We start from the raw sequence: 10000 nt of genomic DNA on the forward strand, positions 1-10000 counted from the left end.
ATCACTCCATTTTGTTTTTTTTGTTTTTGTTTTTTTTATTTTTATTATACAACACAAAATAAACAATACAACCACAAACAACCACAGTAAAATAAATCAGACAAAAAGATATGACAAAGACATGCTACATATACAAGCACATACATATACACAAAGTCAAATTAAAAACACAGATGGGGGGGGGTAGTACTGTACAATTGCAATTCGATTGTTCATTTCATAATCATGTTCATTTCTTAATCATTTTCAAGTTAATTTACATGGAAACAAGGTGACAATGTGACTTACAGGGCTGCACAGCAAGAGTCCTCCACCATCTCAAATTTGGAACTCTGCGATAATTCCCAGAACTTGGTCCCAATTTATTCCAAAATTATACGCTGAATCGTTCATCAAATCGGCCATTCGCTCCATTATAAGAAGATCAAAAAATTCAAGTAGCCATGTTTCTTTTGAAAAACAATTTGTCTTACGTGTCTTCCAATTAATCAAAATCATTCTTTTAGCAACCAAAAAGTCTAGGCCTGCTATTTTCCTATCTCTCTTTGACCTGAGTTGTGCAGCCCTATATCCCAACAAACAAATGAGAGGACAAGGAGAGAGTTCTATCTTCAGCATAAGTGACACTGAGTGGACCACATCCTCCCAGAAGGATTTAACTGCAGGACAGTGCCACAACATGTGGATCAGAGTTCCTACTTGACCACACCCATACCAACATAGGTCAGAAGATCTGGGGTCAATTTTTTTCATTCTTGCTGGTGTGATATACGCTCTATGATGGATTTTCATTTGTATGACTCTAAATCTGACCGATTTGGACATGGCTGCAGGGTCCCTCCATATTCTTTCCCACTCTGTTGAATTTAATGAGACCCCTAAATCCTGTTCCCACTGTAACTGAGTGTGGGCGTTAGGATTTGAGGAGGAGCATTTTAACAATTTATATAGACCTGAGATTGTGCCTCTGTGTGATGCTAAACCTCTCAATTTACTATCTATTTCAACATTGTATTCCAAATATTCTCTTGGGAATTTTGATAGTACTGATGCTAATTGTGCATATTTTAAGAAAGCATTGGCATTTAAACTATACCTCTTTCTGAGCTCCTCAAGAGACAAAATCAACCCATTTTCTACAATTTGTGAGATTACATTAATGTTGTGATGCTGCCATGCAGGGTCTGACAATGGATTCCATGCTGCTTTAAATGCTGCATTATGCCATAGTGGACATGATTCTAAGGCAATCCTTGTTATTCCCAATTTTGTTATGAACCTTTTTAATAATATCACATGACAGGCTGATAATACAATTGTCTATTTTTGGTAGAGCAGGATGGTACCACAGTGATGACAATGAAATTAATTTGTTCTTGTCCCTTATAATGCCTTCTTCCAACCACTCCCAACTACCTTGGATTCTATTATGTTGATATCCCCACATTAAAGGGAATCTGGCATTAAATACTAAATAATATATATACACATCTGGGATTCCCAAGCCCCCCTTATCTCTTGGCAATGATAATTTGGTCCTATTCATTCTGGGCTTCTTTCCTTTCCACAAGAAATTGGAGAACAATTTATTTATATTATCAAACCAAGGTTTAGATATATGTAGAGGAATGGAAGAAATCAAAAAGATTAATCTTGGCAGAATGTTCATCTTGAGCACCTCTACTCTGCCCCATAAGGACAAAGGCAGGTTAGACCACCTTTTAAGGTCTTCCTTTATGGAATTTACCAGAGGTTGAGCATTTAATTAAAACATTTTACTGATAGGTGTTCTAATCTAAATGCCCAAATATTTCATCCCCTCTCTTTTCCATATAAACGGAGCGGGTCCCAGATCTGTAATGTATGTACACTGATTTAAGGGTATGGTTTCACTTTTGCTCCAATTTATTTTATAGCCTGACAGACCCAATATTCTTGGGATTGAGCATGATGGCTTTGACAAAGTCAACAAAATGGCATACATATTAAGTTTGAAATCATAACCCCCGATTGAAACACCCGTAATATTTCTTTCCATACTTACTGTACAAGCAAGAGGCTCTAATGCCAAGATAAATAATAGTGGAGATAGAAGACAGCCTGGTCTTCTAGAGTGATAAAGTTGAAATGGTGCTGAAATTATATTATTGCTCTTAACTGCTGACACGGGTTCATGATACAGAGCTCTGATCCACTGTAAGCATCTTGGACCAAAACCATATCTGGACAGAGTGTAAAACAAGTACTGCCACTCAATGCGGTCAAATGCTTTCTCCGCATCCAGTGATACTGCTATCACTGGATGTGGGAGAGAGCTGGCAACTTGCATGATTTGCATGAGTCTCCTCATATTGTTGGATAATAATCGCCCTGGAATAAAACCAACCTGATCCAGGTGGATTAAAGTGGACACAGTTTTTTTCTAATCTTTTTGTTAATATCTTTGCAAACAATTTATAGTCATTGTTAAGTAAGCTTAAAGGTCTGTAGTTGTTTACATCTAGGTGGTCATTCCCAGGTTTTGGCAAGAGTGATATTATAGCTGTCCGCACTGATTGTGGCATAAATTGCTTCTGTATAATGTCATTATATAAAATCAATGACAGAAAAAATTCAGTGGTGTAACCATCTCCTCCAGGTGCCTTACCATTTGACAAACATTTAATATTATTCAAAATTTCAGTTGCTGAAATTGGGGCATCAAGTGATTGTTTTTGCTGTTCATCTAATTTTGGCAAGGGTAGATTTGCAAAGTAAAGATCTAGCTCTTGCTGTGTTACTTTACATTCAGATTTGTACAGTGATGAGAAAAATGTTTTAAACGTGTCATTGATAATATCATGGTCCCTTAAAATCTCACCACTGTCATTTCTTAGAGCGGAGATTGAGTGCTTTTGTTCAAGTTTTTTTAATTGGTATGAAAGCATTTTCCCTGCCTTCTCACCATTTTCATAGTGTAAAGGCAGACACCTCATTCAATAATGCTTGTATCTCTGCCCTTGCCCAAAGCATTGCTTGTTTCAGAGTATTGTCACTTGGATCTGCCATATGCTTCAACTCAAGCTCTTTAAGTCTGGATAATAATTTCTCTTTCTTTTTAAACTTCTCTTTCTTCTTATATGATGAAAAACTAATAATTCATCCCCTACATGTTGCCTTATAGGCCTCCCACACTATTTGAATGGGAATGTCAGGAGTTATATTTAATTCAATGAATTCTTTTGTATTCTGTTGTATTAGTTTAACAAAATTGTCATCTTTTAACATGGAATTATTAAAGCTCCATCCTTTAAATTTTGGTTTAGATTTAGGAGATGGATAAAAGTTTAATGAAACTGGGGCATGATCTGATATGACAATACTGTGAATAGTGGAATCAACAACAGAATCCAATAAATTATTTGACAGCAAAAGATAATCAATTCTGGAGTAAGAGTTATGTGCCCTTGAATAAAATGTGTACTCTCTTGATTGACTGTTAATCAAACACCATACATCAGTTAATGATTGTGTTTCTAGTAGCTCTTGAGAGAGACTTATCTGCTGGTAAAGGCATCATTTACTAAATTAAAATCACCGCCCACCAATAATGGTGTGTTCTGGAACTGTGCTATCGGTATGTTTAATAAGGAAACAAAATTGGCTTGCGCCACATTCGGGGCATATAGATTAACTAAAGTTATTTTATTATTCTGCAGTTCACCTGAGACTATCACCCATCGTCCCTCTTTGTCCGAGATCACATCTAAGGCTGTAAATAAAAGTCCTCTTTGAGATTAGTATACAAACTCCTCTGGAGGCTTTAGTGCCAGAAGAGAAAAATATTTGTTGATCACCCATCGCTGTTTTAATTTCATAGTCTCTTCCTTTGTTAGGTGTGTTTCTTGTAACATCGCTATATCACATGAAGAGAATTTAAATGAGAGAGAACTTTAAACCTTTTAATAGGATTTTGAATTCCATTTATATTCCATGTGATAACTTTAATTATCCTTGATGACATTAAACATAATTAGGTTTTTTTTTTTAAAATAAGAGTATTTTGCAGAGGGCTGTACTGTGGCAGGGAAAGGAGGGGAATAAACAAACAAAAATACCACATTATACACAACATAAAACACACAAACCAACCCACAATAAAGCAGATTACATTTAGTATCAAGAAGATGAAAAAAAAAGTCCATCTCCAATCCGTGATAGTTGGGCGTAGACGTGGTATGACTGACAGCCAGACCATTACAACGCTTAATACTGATATTTCCCCAATATAAAGAAAAAAACATTCAAATCTAGGTCGAGATGGCCAACAATATTTCTTACTTTAATTTTCCAATGACAATTGGTTTACTCAAGCCGCAAAATATATAACCAAGTCCTTGTATCCTATTGTCTATATTCTAATAAAACAGGTATAGGACCTTTAAACAAAAGAAAAACAAAAGAGAGTCTGTGTCAGAAACTCACTGTATGAGGACGTCACGGACCGACGTAAGGTGCGCTGGTCCAGTGGATCTGCTGCAGCCTCTTCTCCAGCTCTGTCCATGCTGCCTCAGGCGTGTTGTAAATCAACTTCTCTCCATCAATAGTCACCACTAGCCGGGCAGGATGAAGTATCCCGCATCTTAACTTCTGCCTTTTAAGTTCTTGGATTATATCGTTGTATTCTCTGCGTTGTCCCCTCACCGCAGCTGTCAGATCCTGTCGGATGTAAAAAGGTCGATCTTCCCAGAAGAGAGTCTTTTTCTTTATTGCTGCAGCCATTATCTTCTGTTTATCTCCCCATCTTAGCAGCCGTACTATAATGTTGCGTGGTGGATCCTCAGGGTTAGGCCGTGGGCACAGCACTCTGTGAGCCCGATCCACCTCAGGCACTGGGTCACTTTCACCCGCGCCCCCAGAACATAACGAAATATGCGGACCAGCAGTCCAGTCACATCCCCGGCCTCCATGCCTTCTTTGATGCCTATGATCATGATATTATTCCTTCTGCTGCGCGACTCAAGATCATCCAGCCGATCACACAGGAATGTAACTTTTTTGGATAGCTCATGGGCCACAGATTTCTCCTTTCCCAGGTCATCTTCCAGGGTGCTTATGCGTTTTTCTGCATTTGCGACCCTGTGCTGCACAGCTTCAAAATCTTTTGATAATGTTCGGATAGAGGAGCATATCTCACCAAGTTTGACTGTCTTTGACTCTTGATTACTTTGAAATGAGCAAACTTTTCGCCCACGCTGGAGCCTCCTCACCTGCGTCGGCGTCCTGCGCATTCGTCTTCTTTGCACTCATAGTGTTTCTTGCAGAGATTTGACCTTTGATTCTCTGTCTTGTCGACCGCTCCTGAGTCATTCAGTTAACACAGATATTCCTCCTCTTTGTGTTATTTTGTAGCTTGTCTTTTCTTTTTTTAGGGGTTAAATTGGTCTGGCACGTCACCTCTCATACTAAGACGCCATGTTCACCTGTCCGTAGTTTTGTGAGTTAAGTTGGAAGAAACTTTATCATCATAATGATTTATATGACAAATTCTTCATCATTTGGGCCATCTCTCTATAAAAGCAAGAAATCTCTGTGTGTGTGTGTCTGTGTGTGTGTGCCTCAAATATCTCTGCAGATCAGGATCAGTGTGCAACGTCGGATTTGTTTGGACTACAATGGTACCGTTAATAAATTATTTCATAAATGATTTACAAATCCGCTAGCATTGTCAACCATAGCCACCATAGCCACGTGCACACCAGAGCCAATCACTGCAGAGCCCACCCCCACACCCCACCTCCTGAACATTGCCGTCACGTTTACTGCGTGTTTGGTGAAGGAAGAAATGGTAAAAACTGGCTTTTCTCACTAAAGTGTCCGCAAGCAGGACGTGAATGCAAGCAAAAAAGCACATTCCTATTGGTGTGGAAAAAGGCACCACACCAACCAATCACACAATTAGATGGCAAACCACGTGATTTGGTTGCTGAGGAACAGGTGGAAGTTGTGGGAGGGGCGGCGGCAAAAGAGTGACAGCGGCAGTGACGGTGTTAGAAGCCGTTTTTAGACAGGGCAGCAAGCCGCCAATTTGCCCATCCTTTTAGCAGCTAGGTCCGCGCTTTAGACAGAGGCCGGCAGATTGGGGGTCTGTTTCTGTCCACCAATTTTCCGCCTCGGAGGGTACACTTATTTCCGCCTCACCTGCTATCTAAATCCGAGGCGTCAATGTGCCGACCCCTGCATAAGATGGGCGGAGGTGTCGATGACCTGCACTGTTGTGCGACCCACAGCCGGGGACTTTTAAAACCAAAAAACAGCTGATCACAGCAGTCAGTCCATCATTTCATCCGCGGACATTAAGATGAGCAACTGGAGATGCTAGCGTCTCCTCGGTCTCTGTAGCTGTCTTCATTGGTCGCTTGTTGTTGTAGCGGTAAGGTAAGAATGGTCGCTACTTTCAAATTAAAAGCCCCTGCTAAGAACCCAATTCTAAACTCCAATGGGGTGCGATGTAAAGCTCTTATTTTGAAGACAAATTCGTTGTCACTGTTCACAGCCCAACTTCGTGCTTCACATCACGTCACATGTTTACGCCTACCTCAGTGGCGGCTTTTGGAAAAGGAGGAATATTACGCCTCCGGCACATTGCCGCCCTTACCTTGGAGCAAATGTGCTGCCTTTTCTATCTAAAAAGGGCTAGAGACAGCGATCGATAGCTAGTTTTGAGAGTTGAGAGATTTGTGACATTTAGCGTGTTTGGAGTGTATAGTTAGTGTGTTATGTAGTGTTTGGTGTAGTGTGTTTAGCGTGTGGTGGAGTCGTTTTTTTTGTTTTGTGAGTCAAAACAATGAGGAAGCAGGCAGGAGAGCTGAGGGAGGCCTGAGCCTGAAGCATTGCCTGGATTTAAATGTAAATAGTTACATGTAACTTTGTAAATTTCAAAATGTATGCACAACCTTAGCCAACAACAATATAAAAATGGTTTGTTAAACATTTGTGGTTTTCACAGTAAAAAATCTAACTTTTTCTTACTCTGATTTTATGTTTTTTTTTGTGATTTTAGGTCCATTGTGTTAATACAATATGTCAAAATAAAAATAACCATAGAGTCACACATGTGAGGTTGTACTGATAATAATGACACCAAACAAGGCAAGGCAAATAGTTTTTAAGGTCAAATATAATGGCAAAATCAAAAATAGTCAAATAACAATCATAGCCAAAGCAAATTATATCGCTGACGTCTCACCTTCAAACAGAGCCTCATTTGGCCATCCATGAAAAAAATACTTTTCTATAGGAATACATACTTCCTACGGGCAATGCACTAGCGTTATAAATTTGGCAAATGATTAAGATCTGTCTTTCCTTGTGTAAAAAACATTGTGTCCATTGTCCTGGCAATGTACGTATTTCGGTATATACATAGAGCTGGGAAGTGCGAGCCAATCACATGTGGTCATTGGAGATGCAGGTTGAGGCCCCTAATGCCTGGTGTGAACTGACAAGCTACCTCATAGTTGACCATAATGCACTGCACTACATAATAGAGCCTTTTATAACAAGCCTATGGACAATCAGGCTCAGAAAGGTCTCAATCAACATCTGGATTACATCAGTACCTGTCTCTTCTTCCACAGACTGTTTACATTCAGTGCCAATTCAGTCACTGGAGAACATCAGGTTTATCCCTTGTAACAACCACGCTTGTCATCAAATGGCAAAACCCACATCTGGCATGTACTATTAAGATGTCATCCAATAAGTTATGACACTCAAACCCGGCAGGGTGTCTCCACATTCACTTCAAAGAAACCAAAGCCTTGATTTCTCCTTTAATACTGGAAGAGCATTAGATTATAAACTCATCCCTTTTTAGACAATAAATCTAAATCTAATTAGCTTGATGAGACCTTAAACATGCTCTTTCTCTTGTTTGTATTGGTTAAAGAAAACTTATTTTAAGAATCACAGGGTTAATGTCAGTATTTTGGTGGAGCTAAAGCACCACCTCCTGGTAAGTTTGGGTATAATTTCAAAGGCCAATACTAACGGAATGTTCTATTCTATGATCTATTTCTAAGTATTTAGACTTTCTTTTAAATCTGATACATGTCTGTGAAGTATAAGTTGTCACTGTATGAGATTAGTGCCTCTGATGATTATGTGCTTGTGTTTGTGTTTTATTCTAACCAATAGTTTCTCTTTTGCCTATTAGGCAACTTCAGTTGTGTTCTTTTATATTCTTATAACAACTGTTAATGTGAGACCATGGTGGATTTCAACACATAGTCAGTCGCGATTTAAAAACTCATCAAATCCTTACTTTGATTTAACAAGTAAGAAATCGGTAACATGATCTATGATGTCACCGAGAGGAAGCAACGTGACCAGGCCGCCCTTGAGTCCGCCCTAGGTTCCGCCCTCGGTTTAAACATTTAAAGCTCATGCATCCTTACTCTTCTAAAACGCTTACGCTTCTCTCTTGTAATCGCTGACCTCTACATGCTCGTCTACACGCTTGCTTTTCGTTTGCTACCTTCGTACTTACTTTAATTTTTAGTACGCGCTACTTCTTATTTTTCCAAGTTAATTTCCGTACTTTGCTAGATTTTTGAAGCTCTGATACTTAGTAACCTCCAGAGATTTGAGCCACTTGTAAGATACCTCTCCAGGTGAAGCTCTTTTATTCTGAAAAGATTTTTCTTTGAAATTTGAGCAAGAACGAAATTGATCCATTTTGTTTTGTGATATTTTTCTTATTGTTAGAGTATCCTACTAAGCCAAAGAAACCATTTTTGTTTTCTTGTATTTAGTAACGAAGAAAGCTCGTCCGGCCGGCGTTTCTTTCCCAGTTATTTTTACGCAAGAAGTCAATTCACTATATATTCGGAGCTCCGTAATCACCAATTCTATCGAGACTCTGATAATTCTTAAGCCATCACGAAGTCGGTGCAGTTAAACTGCTCAAGAAGCCGTGAAGAAACATAGTCTACAGCAGAACAGAATTGTTAATCAACCGCGCCCGAAACCGCCTGCAGCACTCCCAAGCGAGACACTTCGCTGGGCAGAGGAAGTTCGACCCGAGACGACATAACATTCCAGCGGTTCCGAAGCCGACAGGCCGCAGAGAGTTCAGACGGAATCCCCGCTGTGCCGGTAACACTACGTCACCAGGGGTCGCCTCGCCATCATCCTGCGGCTGGACAGACGCTGCTTCTGCATCTAAGCTGATCCAGAGAGTCCGAATTCTGGATCATCTCCCCTCTTCAAACAAAAGTAGGCTAAGAACTCCACACACGACAAGAGTCACACGTGAATGAAATCAGAGTTGGTGTTTGTGAAAGCTTCGAATATATATTATAAATCCAAAACATCTCCCATATAATTTCGTTAGAAATTAATCCCGTAGTTGCGAATTAATGGTTCCATGTTAAGATCCACCATTGTCTGAATCCATCCAATCAATAATTCATTCCAGTCTTCACACTTTCTGTTACTTTGTCACCCGTTTGAATCATTATCTCATGTCATTTAATCTGCATTTATTTAGTTAATAAACATATTTAATCTTATGTCATTGTCTGTGCACGTTTAATTTGAAGTGGGAAATCAATGGGATCGTGGAAAGAATTCACTGCTTCAGAATAGGAGCAAATAGACATTGAAATTAAACAAGATTCACTTGAGATTGATGATTTATCTGTCCACCAAACTTGGACAGTTGATATTTTAACTAATTACCTCCGAGATTAGTTTTAGAATTCAAATATCGGAGGTGGTGCCCTGTAAACGAGTGTAAATTAATCGCCAGTGATTAATTATCAGATATTTATCAAAGTAGTGTCTCCTACACTGAAGAGAATGATGGTGGAATTAACATGGAATCAAAACAAAACTATTCATCCGGTTCAGCAAAGAGAATAAAGAAGAAAACAGATGAAGAAAAATGCTCACAGGATAAAGGTATGGTTTGTTTTCATAATGTGGGGTGGGGGGTGTTTGCTTTACGAAATGGCTC

This window comes from Sparus aurata, chromosome 24, assembly GCF_900880675.1.
Source record: "Sparus aurata chromosome 24, fSpaAur1.1, whole genome shotgun sequence".
In the NCBI taxonomy this organism is placed as follows: domain Eukaryota; kingdom Metazoa; phylum Chordata; class Actinopteri; order Spariformes; family Sparidae; genus Sparus; species Sparus aurata.